We start from the raw sequence: 21,624 nt of genomic DNA on the forward strand, positions 1-21,624 counted from the left end.
GGAGGGGGAACATGTCAGAAGGCTATCACTTATGCTGCTTAATAGCCATTGGCTGAGCTTGGCATTGTCCAATAGGGAGCCTGCAAGAGCAAATAGCAAGGGGACTCACCCAAGAGAGAGAGGGGGCTGGTTTTTGCAAGGCATTATCACACACACTCACAGAATCTCATGTGTGAAGAAAGAGAAGACTATCTCTTCCCAAGCTTTAATGGAGAGCTCATCATCTACTCCAAGCTTGTGAGATAGAAGCCTACATCAACACACTCTTGGCATGTGGATGCAAATCCAACCAAGAGCCAAGCTTCAATGCATGCTCATCTCCTCTACCAAGCTAATTACTAAGCTAAAGCTATGCTAATATGAGTGATTATGTGAGGAGATGTACATCTTTCTCGTAAGATACTCCTTCTTCCTCTCAATCTACTTTCATACCGTGTTAGCTCTCACCATCTTCGAAGGTGTGTGAGGTCTTGGGTCTGAGAACGGGGATAATTAAAGTTGTGTTTACTAAGTGTTTTGCTTAGTGCATGAAGCTTTCATCTTCATTGCACTAGCTAGTCTTGAAGGAACACAAAGAATTGTATTGTACAATGTCTCTCTTGATGGGAGAAACCATAATACAAAGCCTTTTGGAGGGGGGACCGGCTCCATGCAAATCCGGTCCTCAACTGTTGTCGATAGCTTAATTTCTCTCTGTTTTGAAAGTATTGTTCATGCTATCTAACTAGGTGTTATGCTTTTTGTTGCTTCTCTCCACCCAAGCACTCTTGTAATTCTCATTAGGAATCTATTCTAATGAAATGCCCACTATGTTCATGCTAATTTCCGCTACACATAAGTTTTTAGACCATTAAATGTTACAACTGTCCAGATTTCTGATGTGTCTCTAAGTGAAAGACAATGTCTCTATCTCTGAAGCTATCCTCAGAGGCACCCACATCCAGCTTATATGATCCATTACAATTCCATGCCGCCATCCGGAGTGTGGTCCCATATGTCCATCCATGTGAGGCCGAAGTCGGCCTATGAGACAAACCAAGTATACATGTGTGTATGTCCTCCATCTATTGGAAAAGACAAAACAATCCAAACTGGTATAAAATAAAGAGAAAACCTTGGTGAGAGCTTTGTTATGGCATCCAATTTGTTATTACGGAGCACTTCTCTGGGGTGCCTTAGCCTCACTACAGTCTGCTCAATGAGAGGAATGGAGCCTGTGTCCCAGCCTTGAGATTGCATCAACAGAAGAGCTGAATAAAGGAGGCGAGTAGGCAGGAGAGTTGTCAAGTTTGGCTGCTATAAAAATTCTCAAGAAGGTAAGTACGAATAGGATGCATTGGATGGAGGGGCAGGTGTGGGACAGCAAGGAATGAATGCAAGGGAAAATGAGATGTGTGGGGTAATGAAGAACCCAAGTGGGGTGGCATGGTGCAGACGATGCGGAATATTTTTGGTGTGTGTGTGTGTGTGGGGGGGGGGGAAGGGGGGGGGGGGCATGCAAAAGTTGCACCATGGGAGCTGCCCCATGCATGCAAAGATACATTGATGTTGGTTTGTTGCATTTACATGTGGCCAGTAAGGCGATTAATTTGATGCAGCATGCTTTTTTTCCCCACAAAAAATTACCAGGTCAACAGGCTGGACAAAGGACCTTATGAGGATCACTATGATGCCAGCAAATCTTGTTTAATGGCAGTTTCTCATCACCTTGAGAGAAACCAGCACAAAGAGAAGAATTTTGACTTCAGAGAGGAGCTTGATCCATACGAGGATGAAGAAGATTATGTTGAGGTTGATGACCCTTCTGAGACAGTTTGCTGCATTTGTGATAATGGTTGAGATGTCATTTGGTAATTTCAACTCTCTTTCAATTTTCAGTTGTTAATACTTTCAATGAAGTAGTTTCTCCAACTTTTTGCAACCTAGGAGCCATTGCTGTAATCTAAATTCATGAATTGATCTGATTAAATTATGCTAAACCCTGTGAGGTCATGGAGCTTTTGGTTATTAGTACAAATTTCGAACACTTTTAGAGTTTGAAATGGATGTTTTATCTCCCGTTGTTTTGTTTTTGGTAACGTCTGTATGTGCTTATCTGATGGTCCTATTGGCCCTTAGAATGTGACGTATATGCTTGATATTGCCACTGTGTGCTTGGTGATGCCACTATTGATGGCTATATGACCTTGTAATAGCACTTTGTTCTGTTGGTAGTTTTTAAAAACTAATTAGGAATTGCTTCTTGAGAACATGTTACTGATAGCAAGTACCTGCTCTAACTCCTGAAGAACAAACAAGCCATGCCAAATCTGGTGTTTAGGGCCCCATATTTTTGTTGTAACAGCTTCAATTATTTGCTTTGGGCAACCTTTCCCTTTGATCTATGTACATTTTGTGAATCACGAGATGAAAGCATGGAGGAATGTTTGCCTGTGTAGGGTACTTCCTTAACAATCAGAGCCGGCAGATGTTTTATGTATTTGGAATGGCAACAAGGCCGAGTGGAATGTAGAAAGGCCCACAGTGAGAAACAGGGGGCTTAATAACAAATGCGGTGCAGACATGGATCCACATTTGAAACCTTGAGAAACGCCACAGAAAACGGTCCACAACAGGAATGGGCAGCGTTTTGAGCGGAGATAGGAGAAGCCTAACAGGATTTGTTAACAAAACCTTGAATTGAGCATTTTAAGAGTCAAAGGGTTTTTTTTGTATTGCCTAAAGTCTTAATACATCTCGTGATTGAAGTACACACGATCAAAGATAATGATGAAGCATTTTTTTGCCACTAGTAGGTTTTTGTCTTAAGAGTCTAATCTAACTTTTGTGTTGATCAAATAGCTGTGATGGCCCTTGCATGCGTTCCTTTCATGCCAATAAGGATGCGAGTGGTGCTAGTGATTGCAATTGCTCTACATTAACCTCAACAAAGGGGAAGCCGAGGTGAATTAGTGCTGCAACGTGTGAAACTAATGTATCTCCTCCTTTTACTGAGCTAATGTACTTATGAAGCCTGTTGTTTTTAGGGGCTAGACTTGTTTTTTTGCCCTAATTGCAAGTATAAAAAACACCAATGCTATATATGCAAGAAGCTTGGATGCTCTGATGAGGCTGCTGGAGCTGAACAGGAGGTACACCTTTGTTAGTTTATCCTAAACCTTTTGTACGGCATTTCTTGCAACCTGATCCTAGAGTAGATTTGAAGCTCGTGAAGACTACTTGCATAGTTCCTAAACTTTTGTGTTGATGTATATCTGTAATCTTACAATTTCTCTCCTTTTTCTTTACACCCCGAGGCAAAAGGAGGCGAGGTTTATGTGAAGAGGCTATAAACACAAATCTTGATGTTTGATTTTGAGTTTGCAGGTTTTCTTGTGTGATTCAGCCATGTGCGGGCATTTTTACCACCGGATTGTGTTGCACAAATGCTTTTAAAGGATGCTGAGGAGGGTAAAGTAAATAGCCTAGCAGACTCAATCAAGAGAGGAAATGGTTTTGTTTGTCCGATGCATAAATGCTGGCTTTGCAAGAAAGGAGAGAATAAAAGTAGCGTGGAGTCCCAATTTGGTGTATGTCGACGTTGTCCAAGAGTCTGGCATCGCAAATGCTTTCCAAAGTGGGTTTGTCTGCATCTTTTTACATTCACTTTGAGATTGTTTTACTATTCAGGCATGAGTCAAAGATTTTATGCTTCGATTGTCAGGTCTCTTCGGTTTGAAAAGGACGATGATAAGCCACAAAGAGCTTGGGAAGGCCTTTTATCAGATAGAATCCTCATCTACTGCATGTAAGGAATTGCATTTTCAAGTATATCATATGTATCATTTGATGCGTCGATGCTCTCAGTAGAATTGGTACCATTACCAGAGAGCATAAGATTGTTCGGAAATTGTCTACTCCTGCAAGAACACAAGTAGAGTTTCCAGAGATACCGAGACTGGTTGAGAAGAGCAAGTTGGATGATGGAAAGAAACGAAGGCGGTTAGTCAAGCTAGCATCAAAAGAATTATCTTTTGTAGGTTTGGTAACCACTAAGAAGACAGTTGCTGGAGTAAAATCTATCAAAGAACATCCGGAGTCTGCCTTCAGAAAACGCAAGCAAGCTGTTGCTTGTGAGTCTTCAAGGAAACGTCTTGGTACTGGGTTTGCTACAAACAATCAAAAGAAAAACCAAGGTGATGCGAGGCTAGCAGGCATATCCAAAGAATCCATATCACATAAGAGCTTAAATAGTTCTCAAGGCAAACAAATTTCTGTAAGTTCGTTAGGAGAAAATAACATGGAGAGACATATCAAGTCCATTGTCAGTGAATGTAATCAGTCTGTTCTTCGCAAGTCTTCAAAGGTAGACCTTTCCAGGGTTGGATCAGATTTACAAACTCAAAATTTCAAACAAGCTGCCATTGATAAAAGCAAGCAGGTTGGAGGACTTGATTTGATGTATGGGCAATTTCTGTCGCATGCTGAAACAGTGAGGCCCCAAGATACTGCAAGTGTAAGCAAAAGCGTGGAAAACATCTGTTGGGGAAAACAAGAGTCGAGCAGCACAGTTGATCCCTATTCAGGGAGGATTCCAGCTTTACCACCACCATATGAAGGAAATAAGCCATTTTTTATTAAGCCTGTAGTCCTGGATGCCATGACAAGGAGCATGTAAGCTATTGCAATTTCTTGTTTGGTTTGCCTGTGTTGCTCTCTTGAAGTTTCTGTCACATAAGAATTGTTCTTTGAGTATTCAACAGAATTCAAGAACTCGTCTCAAAGACAAAGTGCTCTGTGACGCTCCAAAGCATACGTGAAAAACACGATACACCCCTTTGCTATCAACACAACTTAAAGAATCTTGATAAAAAATATTCGAGGGCAAAAATCGAATCAATTATGAAGGTAGCACTCTCTATGCATCTTCACTTAGTGTGTAGAATGAAAATCAATGAAAGGATAATTGTGCAGCCAGCTCATTTATGCCAGTGGTTCGTAACCCAGTGGTTAAGGTGGATGTGTGCGTGCGTAAAGACCCAGGTTCAATACCCAACCGCATCTTTAAAATCTTCAATGGACCTCAAAAAGACCAGCTCATTTATCATTTTCTCACAAAAGGACTGATTTGTTTACAAGTTATTTCTAGCATTGTAGCTCTGAAGATATGGAAGGTGAGAAACTATGAGTCAATGCGTCAGATTCATGCTGCATTGCATGACAGAGAAGAGGAGATGATGAGTACTTCCTGCAAAGAGTTAAATTATGGCTTAGCTTGTGTAAAGTAGATGCTTTGACCTTTCACCAGCTACGAGTTGCACGCTTGGGCATGTCAGGGTTTCTATGGGTGTATGAAAAGACGAAGTTGATTAAATGAAAAGGTCTGCGATAAAAGTGGCTTGCAGTCAACTTACTGTCAACATAGCCAGCCTTTTCCGTTTTAAAACATGCCTTTAGAGGGCTCTTTTACAGCAGGCGTATTGACAAACATTGGTAGCTTTTCTTGCAAAATGTAGTACTGTATTTATTTGTCTACAATTGAAGTGTACCCATCCTCAAGTTATTTATGTCTGTATAAACTGGATCAGGAATCCTACTGCAAATTTTCATATGTTTTATATCAATCTCTAGACAACGACAGGGAATTCAAAAAGCAGTTACAACTTTGGAGAGTGGTGGAAATATTGAAGATGCAGAAGCTCAGTGCGCACCCAGTTGTTTGAAATTCTTAGAAGGATGCAAGGTTCTGAACAACTGTATTCTCTGGTAACATTTCCTATTTCAGTTTTGATCTCAATTTCACTGTTCACTGTTTAAACCTGTTTTACACAGGTTGAACTTAGGGTTTTCCTTGCCCCCTTTTTACATGGCGAAAGATACACTCCTTTTGGGCGGCACTTTACTAAGCCAGAAAAGCTTCAACAGGTATTCTTGTGTTCAACACTGTCATGGCCATGCTCAGTTTTCTGAGATTTGGATTGAATTAGCTTTCAAGAAACTACTTGTAGACTCAAAGCTTGAAAAGATTTTCTAGATATATATTCACTATTTCAACTTATTTCTCGCCAATATCTCAGGGTCTACCATTCTCGTGGATATTAGCAGCTTTCTACCAATTGTTTTAAAGCAGGTCTTAAAACAAGGTGTGCTAGTGAAGAGAGATAATATTACATAGCAGCCTAAGATATTTGATGACTCAAGTGTCTTTGAAATACTTTTTCCTTTGTCCTCCTGCCGTTAGAGATTGTGGCTTAACAATCTGTGGACTATTTGTTCACCGAATTGCACGTAATGTCTAGTTTCTGTTCTGGTCTAAAGTCACCAGGAACTTCCATCTTTTGGGCTTTGGAAACTCTTTTCCCCTTTCAGGCTTCCTTATGTTTTCATGGCCTTTTCTTGTTTTCTAGCTAAATTTGTGACAAGCCTCAAAATCATCTCTCCATTACAAAAACGTCACTATTTTCAATGTTAAAGTTATAACATCTCAAGTGAATAGCACAATTTGAATCCAATATTTATTTCGTCTTTAGGTATTTATTTCCTTATTTGTCAAAGTGTCGGTATGGCAATTTGCTAACATGAGTATATAAGCACCACCTTGGCCCCATTTGTAAATTATCAATTCATTGCCAAGGTTGGTTGGTTCAACAGTTTCTCTCTCTCTCTCTCTCTCTCTCTCTCTCTCACAGGCCCGGGAGAATCTTCAAAAGGGAGAGCTCTCATACTACTCTTCCCCTCCTTGGAAGAGAAGGAATTCTTGAGAAAGAGGCCTACTCTCAAGAAGACATGTATTTTCCTCGGTGATGATCTCACTCTCTCACAGCTTGTGCATATGAGAGAGGTAATGCCAGAGATTACGGCGGCAAGGGAGAAGGGAAAGATGGCCTTTTACAGAGATGGTCGGGTGGTGATTGTAGAGTGGCGCTCTACATGACTATGTGAGACCTATGGAACCACACTAAAGATGGCTACTTGGAATTGTAATAGATCTATGAGGTTGAATGTTGGTGCCTTTGAGGACAGTTTGAGAGACAGGGACATTGTTTTCTTCTCAGAGACTCATCAGGCCCGTGGACAGCTTATGCCACATGTGGTGAGATACAGATGGGAGGCAGCCCACAGGACAGTCGCGAGATCTGAGCATGGGAGTAGAGGTTGAGGAGGTGTAGCAGTGCTATTTAGGGAGGAGTTACAGCCACTACTCGCCTTTCTCTATACTAGATGATGATATATGGGAGTTTTCTAGGGATGGTGATATCATCCTCCTAGGGGACTTCAATGCCCGAACGGACAACTCTCAGACAGTCTTCTACGGCACTCCAGATGAGATGCTTAGAGAGCTGGATGTAGGTGACTTGGGGCTTGACATATGCTCATATGATAGAGAGCAAACGGAGTATGGGAGATACCTCACGGAGATGATGACTGTACATGGGTTAGCCATACTTAATGGCTTAGAGCGATTTCTTGAAGTAGCCGGTTTCACATGCTTTCCACACAGACATGGGGCCAGTACAGTGGACTACGTTATGGTACAACCGAGCTTTATTCCTTGTATTCAGGATTTCATAGTGGAAGCCATACGAGTGGGCGTAGCAGTGGATCATGCACTTTTGACATTGTTTGTTTCATTTCAGTATAGTACAACCTAGACATCAGGAGGCAAGTCACATACCCGTTATACATTTACACTAGAGATTGACTCGGTTTATACAGAGGAGATCTATAGCCGTCTATGCTTAGCTGGTCCTGGCCTCTTAGTGGAGGAGTGCACCACTTTACTGATTGAGACATTGCATGGTGCACCATCAGAGGCATACCCACACACTCAACCGGGTCGGAGGCGATATTCTGGGAGCATGCCCCAGAATAGTTGGTATGATGAGGAGTGCAGAGAGATGAGAGCCCAACTTCAGAGGGATTTTCTTTTAGGAGTCATCACTTACAGACAATCTCGGATTGCGCTTCCTGGCGCCTTGTGCGATGGAAGAAACGAGCTTACTTGGTCCAGATGGAGCGAGATTTTTTCATGAGCATCCCCTCCCCCACTAGTGATTACTTCTCTTGATGTGTGGGGCTAGTATGCCTGATCGTTATATACATTTCCTGGACAGGACCCCCTTCCAGATCCTACAGAGCCATGTCCACCTACCAACACCTTCTTTACCACTGAGATGGTAAAGAGAGCCATTTACAGGATGAGGACCAGCAAGGCATATGATCATGATGGTCTAGTAGCAGAGCACTTTACACATGCTAGAGATATGCTGGTAGAGGTTCTTGCAGTGTTGTTCAATTGTGCCATGTGTGAGGGGTTACCGGAGACTTGGAGGTTGTCTACTATTGTGCCTATCTTCAAAGCAGGTGATCTGTCACCAGAGGTGTATTTTTCATGTTGCCTTCTCTAAATATGTACTACATATTTTTATTTATTTTTATTTATACTTGTTTTCCTCGGAACCCTTGAAAAGCTGCAATGGCTAGTGTGAAACGGCGGCTGCCAAACAGGTTTCTCACATCGGTATTCTAGGTCGGTCGGTCTAGGACTGGTCGGGCCAGTTAGCACTGAATTCTGATGAATATGCAAGCCTGTGTGTGCCAAATGAAGTCTGGACCACTCAGAAAGTCACTTACAACTTTACAAGTGAGTGGGAACTAGGGAATTAACTCAATGGGGCAAACTGGACACTTGGCAGAAGGAGAGCCATCTGCAGGACACCTCAGCAAGAGGGGGCGCCCATTTTGAGGCTGGGGCTGATTTTTGGTTCATTAAGTGACCTATAGTGTGTGTGTGAGTAGTGGGTGCAGGTTGGCAGCTTTAATGGAAAGCTTGCCTTCTCCTCTGTCTCATGTAGCACGATGATTTGCTCTCGTGCATCTCTCTCTCCCCTTTGGCACATATGGTAATGCCCCACTAGTCGGGCTACTCAGATGAAATTGTACAGTTCTGGGGTTTATGCACGTTTTCCAAGGCAAGAGCCTTCTGAACAGGAACCGGATTAGCTAACTGCTAATCCCCCACAGGTACGCACAGTTCCTCTTCCGCAAGTTTGGAGAGTTTTCGCGCGTGAACTCGTCCAATTCACAGGGGAACTGTCCCATTGTGTGCGGGAGCCCTTGGGACATGCGTAGGTATGTTTGCTCCGCTAAAAGAGATCCGAAACAGAGAATTACAGCCTGTTGTGTTTTTCTGCATGTTTAGGGTTTTGCACCTAAACTGCAAGGGAACACCAGGGGAGCTCCGTGAGAGCCTTGGGATGCGTGTATAGGGTTTTGGGCACCCGACAGCAGATAAACAGAGAATTACAGCACGCTGAAATTCTGTTACAGCTCACCAAAAAGGTCCCAAATTGCGAGGGAATTTGTCCTAGACAGGTGTTTTTGACCTACAGGGGTTTTTGCGCCGTTGTTCTACCGAAATCAGGTCAGAAACCTGTGTTTCAGCCCTTGCCAGGTTTGGACAGCTTTGTGAGAGTTTGGTCTAAGTGTACGGATTGTCAACGGTTAATTGATTAAAGAAATACCGAAAGGGGCGCCAACTTTTGGGGCCTATAGGGTGTTGGTCTCGTGTGCACAATGACGTTCTAGTCGCTGGACGCATCTGTGTTCTCTTTCCTTCTCAGTGCTTTGTGTAAAGTTAACAGGTAATTGAAATAGTACCGCCCTCTACTTTGTACAGGACGGTTATATGGTTCCATCGACGGGATAGTCACTTTTTCTTCAAAAAGTGCAGCGTGGATTGTTGTGGGTGAAAGCAACACAAAGCTTGTCGTTATGGCAGAGAAGAGAGACCAAGTACCTAAAGAGGGGTCTTCCTCACATGGAACAGAGAAAGTACCTTCAACAGAGGTTGTTTAGAGCTCAACTGCGTTGCTACATGGACTTGTTTCAGTAGTTGGCTAGCAACCCAAGGATGTAGGAGTTCTTACTGGCTCCAACACAAGGTTTTCAGCCTCCTATAGAGGGCATGACTAAGCCGTTGCAGGAAAAGGAGATTTCCAATGCGTAGAGGACTCATGATGCTCGAGGGAAAGCCCATGTGGTTGACCAACCAGCGGTGTCCAATGATCCAAAGCAACTTGCTTTAGCTGGACCAGAACCGTTTGTGAATGGTCAAGGGAGTAATGAACAGGCTATGCGTCATACCCTTCCATTACCTATTACTTATCCTGGTTATTTTGGAGGTGGTTCAGTGTTTTAAGCTATGGCTGCACCTTCCACAGGTTATATACCAGGGAGTGTGTTCGGGACAATGCAAATAGGCATGGGTAACCCTATGTACGTGAACATGGGTGTCCAACTAGGATTTCAGAGTCCCTATGGTCAATTTAGAGTGCCTGGAACACAATTTGGTATGGCTGGTTTTTCGCAGCCATACCCCCAAAATGTAGATATGACAGGTAAAATAGGTGATGCGAGTGCTGGAATGGACAATCATGGAGCATCACTTTTGTAGGCACCTGTTTATGATAATGTGGCTCCTTTGAGTCAGCCAAAGGATTACAAGGAAGGTGGGATTGTTTAATCGTCCAACGCTACATTTCCGGAAGCATGTATATCTTGGATTCCCATCATAGAATATATGTGGTATCAAGAGATATCCGCATGTATTTTGGCATGCAAGCGAGGTCGCTTGCAGTATTCAAGGGTGGGGTGTATCACGAGGAGGTGTATTTTTCCTGTTGCCTTCTCTAAATATGTACTACATATTTTTATTTATTTTTACTTTTACTTGTTTTTCCCGGAACCATTGAAAAGGTGCAAGTGGACATCGCATGGCTAGTGTGAAACGGCTGCGGCCGAACAGGTTTCTCACATCGGGAGTCTAGGTCAATCGGTTTGGGACTGGTCGGGCGCCAAATGAAGTCTAGGCCACTCGGAAAGTCACAACTTTATAAGTGAGTGGGAACTAGGGAATTAACTCAAAGGGGCAAACTGGACACTTGGCAAAAGGAGAGCCATCTGCAGGACACCTCAGTAAGAGGGGGCGCCCATTTTGAGGCTAGGGCTGATTTTTGGTTCATTAAGTGACCTACAGTGTGTGTGTGAGTGTTCACCATGGACAGGCTGCCCCCTTTCTAATACTCTCTTCAGGCACCCTCGATGTCTCTTACATGGGTGGAGATTACTAGACTCATTCGTCAGGACCTGACCCAGTTGGATACCAAGAGGACATGGATAGAGCCGCCACAGGAGTTGGGCGCGAAGATGGCTTTCTATAAAGAACATCTTCTCCACCTCAGAGGAGATGGGTTTGTGATTCGACCCAGCTACATGGCAGATACGCACATCCTCACATCAGCTGGAGATTGAGACTGGTAGATTCAGGTGGATACCAGCAGACAGCAAGATATGCAGCTTATGCCAGCTAGAGCCAGAGACAGAGCTACATTACATATGTCATTGCATAGTGTACTATAAGATATGGGCCCGTTTCCACTTCTTATTTAGAGAGGGTTTCGGTCCTTTCTCTAGGGTCATGAGTTATGAGGATTAGAGATGTCTTGGGCTATATCTACTTGAGTTACACAAATATAGAGACACTTTACTGGGGAGAGATAGAGAGAGACAGTCCCAGAGATAGATACAGATTACAGATTTCTTTTCACTAGATATGGGACAGCCAGAGGAGCAGCCATCACTGCAGAGCTCGGCCCACTCATTCGACCCCACTCTCGACACTCTTATCGACCGAGCACTGGAGCTACAGAGATCCAGACGGCCACAATTGAGGAGAGGGGCTAAACAACATCGACGGAGACTACAGCAAAGGATTTGAGCCATACTCTCTCAACGTTCAAAGTGCAGATGAGGATGCATTCTAGTAGTAGTATCTTTGTTCTAGTTCTTTTGTACCCCGACATGGTATTAGATTCACCATTTTGTAACATATTGGTCTCATAGGTCATTTTGGCCTTTTGAAGACGTTAATATAACATTTCATTTCATTTCATTTCTCTCTCTCTCTCTCTCTCTCTCTCTCTCTCTCTCTCTCTCTCGCGCGCGCGCGCGTATTCTCCCCATTGCTCTACACTTCCGCCTTGTCGACTTTTACATGGTATCAAGGCCCTTGGCTCAATGATCGTGAGGGAGGAGATTGCTGCACAGAAAAGAGCTAGGTGAAGAGGAAATCGGCGTTTTAAAACGCAAGCAATACCGGTGTCGTACTTGGCTGCGTTTATGAAGCTACCTTGGCAGGCTAAGGCTCTGGCAGTGAGCCTGTCGAAACGCTCACTACATACTTGGCCACGGTCCCCCTCTACCTGCAAGGGTGTTTTGATACGCTCCTGGGAGTGAAGTTTGGTGGCGACGTGGACCTTTTGCTGCGTTTTGATATGCTTCTGTTTGCGGCCAAGTCTGGGAGCTACCCTACCCAACGGAGGAGCTAATCGGCACCTCCTTGGCAGAGCATTTTGAAACGCTAGGGCAAAGAAGGCCAGTGGCCACGAGACCTTGGAAATGTTATGCCTTGCGTTTTGATATGCTTGGTGATAGCAACGGGCAGAGGGAGAGGCCTCTTGCGACTACAACACCCATGAAGACCCAACATTTGGCTATGGATAGTTCTTTGGCTAGCACCCAGTTAACAGCCTATGCTCGACCAAAGTTCTCAAGGAAGCCGTCATTTCGTTTGGCTCGTGATTGTGAAGCCAGAGGCAAATGCACGAGTTCGCGACAGTGGCAAGGGCAAGCTTGACGAGGACGGCAGTACTAGTGCTCAATTAGCTGCCTCACTACCCTCGATGTCCGCAATCCGTTGTTATAAATGCGAGAAGGTACTTTGTTTGACTCAGGAATGCGAAGCCAAAGGCAAAAGCAGGGACTCACAAGAGGGCAAAGACAAAGGCAAGCTAGACAGAGATAATGATGATAAAGATTTGAGAGATCGACATGGCACACGTGGTGGTGGCCACAATGCCGGATTTCGAGCCATGTGGTAGTTGCCGCAACTAGCTTTAGCCAGAAAGAGGCTTGTGAGCGGCAGAGAGGGGCTAAAGAAGCTCTCTACAAATAATTTGGACCCCCATGTGTTGGATTTATCGGTGTTTGAACCCGTGGGTCAGACTTCAAGGCACATGCATCTGGCAAGGAACCAAGACGTATCTAAAACACTATGGATGAGTGCACTAATTTATTGTTGTTGGTAGGATTATGGACAAGATGTGTTTCAAAGTTCATTTTCTAGGAACGTTTGGACGTGATTACTCTCATGCTTCACACATGCGACAAGATATATGATTGGGTGTCAAAGTCGACGATGCGGAAGCGTAGAGCAATGGGGAGAATACGAGAGAGAGAGAGAGAGAGAGAGAGAGAGAGAGAGAGAGAGAGAGAGAGAGAGAGAGAGAGAGAGAGAGAGAGAGAGAGAGAGAGAGAGAGAGAGAGAGCGCTGAACCAACCAACCTTAGCAATGAATTGATGATTTACAATGGGGCAAGGTGGTGCTTATATACTCACCTTAGCAAATGCCCTGCCCAGACTTAGACAAATAAGTAAAATAAATACCTAAAGCCAAAATTAATATTGGGTTCAAATTGGTCTATTCACTTGAGATGCCATAATTGTAACACCCTCTTTGCAGCTCATAGTGAACATATGTAGGAAGACCAAGTCGGTGAAGAAGCTACCATGGACACCCCAATAGAGGTACCTTCCCAATGGTTACACCACATTTATGCAACCTCCAACTTTTTACCTTAGAAGAATGCCATCTTGAGCACCGTTTGAGAATGCAGCCACTACTTGAGCATCATGCATGCAGCCACTGTGAGTTTGAGAATGCAGCCACTACTTGAGCGTCATGCATGAGACTCAGATGGGCTTTGCTAAGGAGCGCGGTATCCTTGACAACATCTTCACTTTCTAGGAGGCGACTGTCCTTGCTTGCCTGCGAGGAGAGGATGTTGTGGTGCTCCTTCTCGACTTTGTGAAGGCCTATGGCAGAGCTGAATGGGACTTCTTAGGGCACTATGCGTAGGATGGTTTTTTCAAATGTATGGATCGTAGGGGTGTCTTCTCTCTATAGATGTGCTCACAGTCAGGTGTTGCTAGCAGGAGGTCAAGGGGAGCGATTCATGCCTAGGCGCTTAGTACGGCAGGGTGTCCTCTTGCCCCCTTCCTGTTTCTTTTCTACGCAGAGGTGATGAGCAAATTTCTGGCCTCAAAAGAGGTTGGTTTGCATGGCCTATAGTTACCCATTGTGGGAGAGGAGCTTTTGGATGCTTAGTTTGCTGAAGGCTCGAGCATATTTTTGGAGGGCTATGAGGCCAATTTGCATAGGTATGAGCAGTCACTAAAGGTGTTTGGCTTTGTGTCAAGAGCATTGATAAACTTGCAAAAGATAGTGGTTTTGTCACGTGCACATCCAACCCTATGTGTAAGTGGACAAGCTACTTCATGACAGGGTTCAATTCAGTTAGCTTAGAAAGTGTTTTGGCACTTTTGTGAGTCTGTTCGCAGATCGTGCATGTCCAGGCACTTAGAGTAGATGCATATCCTCTGGTTGCACACAGCATGATCAACATTACCATCAGAATCCATCAGGAGCATTTTACAGTGCACAGAACCTATTTTCCCTATTTTAGCCATTTTCACTAATTATTATTAAGTGACTTTGTTGGGAAACTGGGTAGGGCAAAGTTGCTAAGCTAATATAAAAGAAAACTGGCAGTCACTCAATAGAGCAGAAGAAGCAAAGAGAGCACAGGCAGTCCTCTTGCAGCAGGCCCTCTAGCTACCCTTCTCAAGCAAGAACCCCTCAACAAACTCTAGCGTTTTCAGCCTGATCTACCAGCATTTTTCAGCCTGATCTGCTATCGTTTTCAGCCGGATCTGACAGCGTTTTCAGCCCTGATTTGCTGGCGTTTTCAGCCCTGCTGTCCACAGATAGAAGCAGCATTTTCCAGCCAAGACCCCTTGCAGCCCTAGCGTTTGTGGAATCAGCCCAAATGCCAGTGTTTGCAGATTTTCAGCATTGCGAGCTTGTGTTGTTACAGCGAAAACCCGCCGCATCGACACCACCGCGACAAGAACCCAGAATCAGCCCTAGCGTTTTTGTATTTGAGCAGATTTGCTAGCGTTTTCAGAATTCAGCCATTATGACAGCCATTCATTTTCAGATTTAGACCTCAGATCAGCTAGCGTTTTTGCATGCAAGAGTCACCTTGGCGACGGCAGCAGATCGGCCCCGTCTTGATGCAATAGTTACCGATTCGCAGCATTCAGTTTTCAGCCTTAGTATCGTCATCGTCGTCCTCTCCGTCGACATCGACATAGCATCATCTAGGAGTCACAGCATTCGCACCTTGTATCAGATTTGTGCAATCAATAGTAGACTGCTCTCGCCATAGAGAGTGGGGCCTTCGAAGGAGGGTTTGACAACTTTTCTGGTGGCGTATTCTTCTCTATCTCTCAGTCTCAGCACTTTCATTCACAGTGTTTACCACTTTGTTTGTGATCATTTGCACTCTCTCACTAAAGGAATGGAAGGCTCTCCCTTCCGTAAGTAAAAGGAACCCTTGAGCACAGTTCGGAGCACTCATCTTGAGCAAAGTTCAACATTCACTTCCGCTCCACCTTACATTGGTATCAGAGCTTTGGTAGTGTTCTGTATCACTCAAGGAAAGAACCACATAATTTCTTTTTTGCTTGTTGTGGTCGCACGTAACCCAAGTCCATTGGGCGTGTCGATTCCTAATCGTGTTTTTGAAGAGTGATAGGAAACCCAAGAAAGAAGGGCTTGTCCAGCCTCCCCTTGTTTCTCTTTTTACTCATTGAGAGCGGACCGTGCACTTAGCGGCTAGCTAATCGACGTGAGGTGGGAAAAAGCAACCTTGGTGTGAGCGCAAGGCCGCCAAGGGGTGCGCCCGCGGGAAAGAGAAGAGCTTCTCTAACACAGATTGCAAGCGAAAGAAGAACCTCAAGAACGTCAAGACTCAAGATCCTTAAGAACTTCAAGAACCAAGAACCACAAGAACTCAAGTTCCTCGTGAACTTAAGAACCCAAGACTTCAGTGCATGGTCATCACCCGAAGCGGAATGGATACTTTGCATGGAGGTGATGAGCATGAAGACGGTGAAGAAGAATTTTCCCCACCAGGAGGTTTTTTCGACCCTCCCCCTTCCCCATCTACGCCACGGTTTGCACCAAATTTGATGGAGGCTTTGGTCAAGTCAATGATGGATATGATGTTACAACAACACCAAGCGCGCTTGGCGGCCGACGAAAGAAGGGTAGCCATGGAGCATGAGCGTGAGCAAGCGTGCATGGCGGCCGAAGAAAGACGTGAGGTGCAGAGAGACCAACGCATGCAAGAGTTTGTCTTACAGGTTCTCACCTCGAAGTCCGAGCCACTCAAGGATGTGGGCGAATCATCAGGTAGTCCTGAAGCGGATCCTAACAACCCAGTCATGGAGAAGTTGACATTCAGTAAGTTAGACGGTAAGATGGATGCTAATGTTATTTATTCTTGGTTGCATCAATTTAATGCTTATTTTGCGACAACTAAGAAGACAGGGAATAGCAAAGTTTTGACGGCAGCCATGTATCTTGCCGGTGATGCCATTAATTGGTATCAAGCGTGGCAAAAGGAGCAATTGGCCGCGCACCTAGAGGAAGCCAAGGTTGGCGTGCCCCTTTCTTTCAATTGGGCCGACTTCCAAGACAAGCTCAAGACGCGGTTCTTGCCCCCTCAGTACCTAGAGCGGATAAAGAAAGATTGATGCAATCTCAAGGAAAATGGTACTCCAGTCATGTCTTTTTTTAATCGTGTTTTGCAGCTTGGCACTCAATTGCGCAAATCTGATGCGAAGTGCAAAGAGGCTTTCATTTTCGGATTAGACGACTATATCAGATTTGATGTGGAAGTCTTCGATCCCGTGGGTCTCAACAAGGCGGTAGTGATTGCTCTCGCACAGGAGATGAAGCACAACAAGGGAAAGCAGAAGGAGAACAAGACTTCTCAAAGTACCTCTCAGATTTCTGAGAACCCTCAAAACAGTAAGAATGGTAACTCTTCTAACCAATCTTCCTCTAGTCTCTCAGAAAAGAACTCTCCAAATGAATTTAAGGGTAAAGCTAACACACTTGCTAAACCTGAGCTCACTCCAGATGGAAAGACAAAAAAAAGAATTTTAGGAGGATACATCACGTCGGAAGAACAAAGCATTTATTCTAAGGAAGGTCGATGTTATCATTGTCACATCAAGGTTCACATAAAAAGAACATGTCCTAAGCTTGACTCTAATGAATTTGAAGAACCCACAGAATCCACTTCCTCTGTCAATGCAATAATGAGAACACGAGTGTGACCCAAGTTTCTCATGATCCTCCCATTGATGAGTCTCTTATTAAGTGTTATGGTCATGTGAAGGGTCAGGGTTTTGTCATATTGTTTGACTCAGGCAGTATGCATGATGTGATTAGTGACTCTCTTGTCGAAAGAGCCCGCTTGGAGGTTAGCAAGACATCTCCTTTCGAGGTGTCAGGCTTCGCTCTCTGAATGGACTCTCTCATCACGCAAGAGTGCCTTGATGTTTTGTTCACTGTTCAACAAGCGGTCTTCTGCTGAAAATTTGTAGTCTCTCCTCTCTCAGAATGTGATATGCTTTTAGGCATTCGATGGTTTCGTGAGCATAACCCTCTCATTGATTGGGCGGAAAATACTTTCACTTTCAATGCCCAAAGTGACTCTCCCATTGTCATTGTGGGGTGCAAGTTGTTCATTTTTTATCTCTCATTTCTAATATGCAAGCGAAGATTGAAAAGTATCAGGAGAAGGAGACTCTCTCAATCTTGTCTTCTCCACACATTATTTGCATGATAAAGATGTGATTATTTACAATGATGATGATTTGCAAGATAAAGACATGATTGTTCACAAGGATGATGGTTTAGTTGATGCTTTTTCTAGTGAACCGAATCTCATTGCAGATTCGATCTATCACGAAGAACTGATCTTGGCTCTCGAGTCGAGGTCCCAAGAACCCCCACATGAAGTATTAAGTGTGCGCATGATTAGTCAGCACGCTGTCGAGAAATTTGCGGTCTTGCCAGGAAAGCACCGGGCTTATGGCTGTGAGAGTTTGTGAGAGAACTCGACAAAAACTATATGAAGGAGTTAAACCATAGATGCCATGAAGACTAGAGTTTGGAAAGAAGTACAATCAAAGAAGCCCACCCATTCTCTCTTGCACTCACACGCACAAAGAAAGAACACAAAAGAAAATGTCAAAATAACACAAAGATGAAAACATCAAGGCTATGGTCATATCGTATCATGGGTAATATGAAAGGGTTAACAGATGAGTTAATGGCATTCAATCTTGGCTGGCCAAATAGGCTACGAATTGTTCTTTGGAATTGTAGTTTTGTGCTTACCATAATATATATATTTTGTCTAGTGATTGTGATTAATTATGTGTACAAATCCTCTTGGTTCATAGCAAGATAACTACGCTTACGTCAAAAGAAAAGTTATAGTCTATGAGAGGTAGTATGATGGGATGCGGTGATAGAAGTATTTCATTGAGCCTTTCTGGGCCAAAGAGAAACACTATACGTTGTTGAAAGTGTATTTTACGGCTAATCCATACGTTAATTCTAATAGATTGTACAGAGTGAAAGCGATAGAAATGATCATCATGTGGGTTATTCATCTAGGATATTATGCGAGAAATGTAGATATGAGAGAAGTGAAGAGATGAGAATTTTCCCTCCCAAGCCCTATTCTTGCCCGTAGACAATAAGGTTACTGCGGGGAGAGATGTACCTGTAGCAAAGAGAACCTAAAATTTGTAGAGAGGATGAATTACTAAGAGTGAGAGAGATAGATTTGGTTAAGGAGATGAGATTAGATACATATATATATATATATGTCGGATTAGAGATGAAAAAAAAAAACAATAAGAAATCAAGAAAACATCAATGTAGAACACATCTTACTTGACAAACCCTTCGGCACCATTATTGATGGAGAGAGAAGAAGAGGGGAGCACTCCACTTTGATTGATACGCCAAGTACAACACCTTCTTTGATTAGAGTTCATCTTCCAAGGATAGCGTACAAGAATGGCTAGTGTTCCTCTAGGAGAAAGTGTAGGCTTGGGCTTATGTTAATGGGGCTAAGTACAATTAGGCATTACTACTCACTCCCTCAAGAATTCCTCTCATCAATGGCTTGAATGCTTGAGTTCCTTTCAAGGAAGAAGAGGTCCCCTTTTATAGGTGAAGGGAACCCCCAAGGGTTTACACAAGAAGAGAGGAGCCAGTGTGAACAGGAATTGGAAAAGTTGGAAATGAGCTGCCCCTGCATGATGTGGGCAGACTGGGGGTCCAGTATTTTGATCATATCTCCTCAACCGTGGTTCCAAAAAAAAAAGTAAAAATATGGGCAAAAACTTCAGCTCATTAGCTACGATTTTCATTTTAAAATCGTTTTCCAATTCGGATTGGAACCTTGTGTAAAAAATTCATCAAAATAGGGTCCATTTATGGCAGCAAAAGTCTTCATGTGGTCTCCTTAGCCTAGACTTTCATTTAATTCCAAAGGACATCTCATGCCATATAAAAGCATGACATTGCTCCTTGACAAAGTTTTGTAATCATGCTTGCAATAATGCATTAAAATAAGTGTATCTTTGAAATCATGCCACCTAGTGTCCCACTAGGATTTGATTCTCTCCTAGTAGCTATTTAAAAAGAAATAAGAAAAGTATAAAAAATACATAGAATATATATATATTGGAGTTTACCCTAGATATAGGATCTAGCTAGGGTGTGAGATGATAATGAAATAGTAGAAATAAAGAATCAATGCTTTTTGCCCCAAGTTAAAGAGGCGGAGCTATTGATGCTTTTCCTATAATATTTTCTGATGGTAAAGTAAGGATATGTTACCCTTGAGAAAAATAATAGGATGAGATAGAAGGCTTATTATTATACTTAAATATGCATATGTACACTATAGGAAATATAATTATGTATCTAAAAAAAATACAAGATAGATCTTGTAGCATGCGTTCCCACTATGTACGTGTCACAGCACGACAACGCATTGTTCGAGTGTTTCATTCGTGATGGTTTCCTGTATTTTAGTCGCCGTCCTTATGTGATCCCTTTTCATAGGCATGCCATATGGTACAATGAACACGATTCACTCATGAATAAGCACGGATGTATGCGGATTACTCATGAAAAGAAGAAATGTTTACATTCAAGGAATTCACATTCCATGTCTCTTCCACAGTTTCCGAAAGAGCACAAGAAGGATTGAGCATCAAGCATCGGCATTTCCATTGTGAATTGCCACAGTTGATAGATTTAGATTAGAAAGATGAGTTTCGATTCCATTGTTTGCGTGTGTTTGATGAACGGTTTAGCACGCCGTCTATATGTTCATCTACATTGCATGCACAGTCTTTAAAGAAGACTAGAATTTTTCCAGTCACTTTACATGGAATGGGTATGTTCATGTTTTTGTGTTGGAAGTGGTTTCATGAATTTTCTTCCTCGGAGATTCTTGAAGAAGGTGGCCTTACGTCCATAGAAGAAGTTGAAGCATTGAAGGAGCCACAGATGACTCTGTCGCTTTCGGCGCGGCCCAAAGAAGCAAGCGTTGCATACCTTTATGAAGTTCAAGTATCGCATGACCCACGCATCAGAGTGGGCCGGCTAACAGTCCTTTCCAGGATTCCAGATGCTATTGGCCATCTCCCTCGATGCCATACCGTTCGGTACCAGTACCTCACTTTGAAAAGGAGGGGATGTCACATGCACATCTAACCCTATGTGTACGTGGACACGCTACTTCATGACAGGGGTTCACTTCAGTTAGCTTAGGAAGTGTTCGGCACTTTTGTGAGTCTGTTCGTAGACCGTGCATGTCCAGGCACTTAGAGTAGATGCATATCCTCTGGTTGCACACAACATGATCATCAGCATTACCGTTAGAATCCATCAGGAGCATTTTACAGTGCACAGAACCTATTTTCCCTATTTTAGCCATTTTTCACTTATTATTATTAAGTGACTTTGTTGGGAAACTGGGTAGGGCAAAGTTGCTAAGTTAATATAAAAGAAAACTGGCAGTCACTCAGTAGAGCAGAAGAAGCAAAGAGAGCACATACAATCCTCTTGCTGTAGGGCCTCTAGCTACCTTTCTCAAGCAAGAACCCCTCAACAAACTCTAGCGTTTTCAGCCTGATCTACCAGCGTTTTTCAGCCTGATCTGCTAGCGTTTTTGAGCATTGCGAGCTTGTGTTGTTGCAGCAGAAACCCACCGCATCGACACCACCGCGACAAGAACCCAGAATCAGCCCTAGCTTTTTTGCATCTGAGCAGATCTGCTAACGTTTTCAGAATTCAGCCATTATGACAGCCATTCATTTTCAGATTTAGACCTCAGATCAGCTAGGGTTTTTGCATGCAAGAGTCACCTTGGCGACGGCAGAAGATCAGCCCCGTCTCGATGCAACAGTTAGCGATTCGCAGCGTTCAGTTTTCAGCCTTAGCATTGTCATCGTCCTCCTCTCCGTCGACATCGACATAGCATCATCTAGGACTCACAGCATCCGCACCTTGTATCAGATTTGTGCAATCAATAGTAGAGCTCTCTCGCCATAGAGAGTGGGGCCTTCAGAGGAGGG

The 21,624-nt window shown here is 43.6% G+C and overlaps 1 pseudogene; it reads left to right on the forward strand.

Annotated features, from left to right (window-relative positions):
* The first annotated feature begins 1,629 nt into the window (after nucleotides 1-1,629).
* LOC147416943 (protein ENHANCED DOWNY MILDEW 2-like) overlaps nucleotides 1,630-21,624 on the forward strand; it is a 52,792-nt pseudogene continuing 32,797 nt past the window's right edge.

This window comes from Adiantum capillus-veneris, unplaced genomic scaffold (genome assembly GCF_014529385.1).
Source record: "Adiantum capillus-veneris isolate H3 unplaced genomic scaffold, ASM1452938v2 Hic_scaffold_336, whole genome shotgun sequence".
NCBI lineage: Eukaryota > Viridiplantae > Streptophyta > Polypodiopsida > Polypodiales > Pteridaceae > Adiantum > Adiantum capillus-veneris.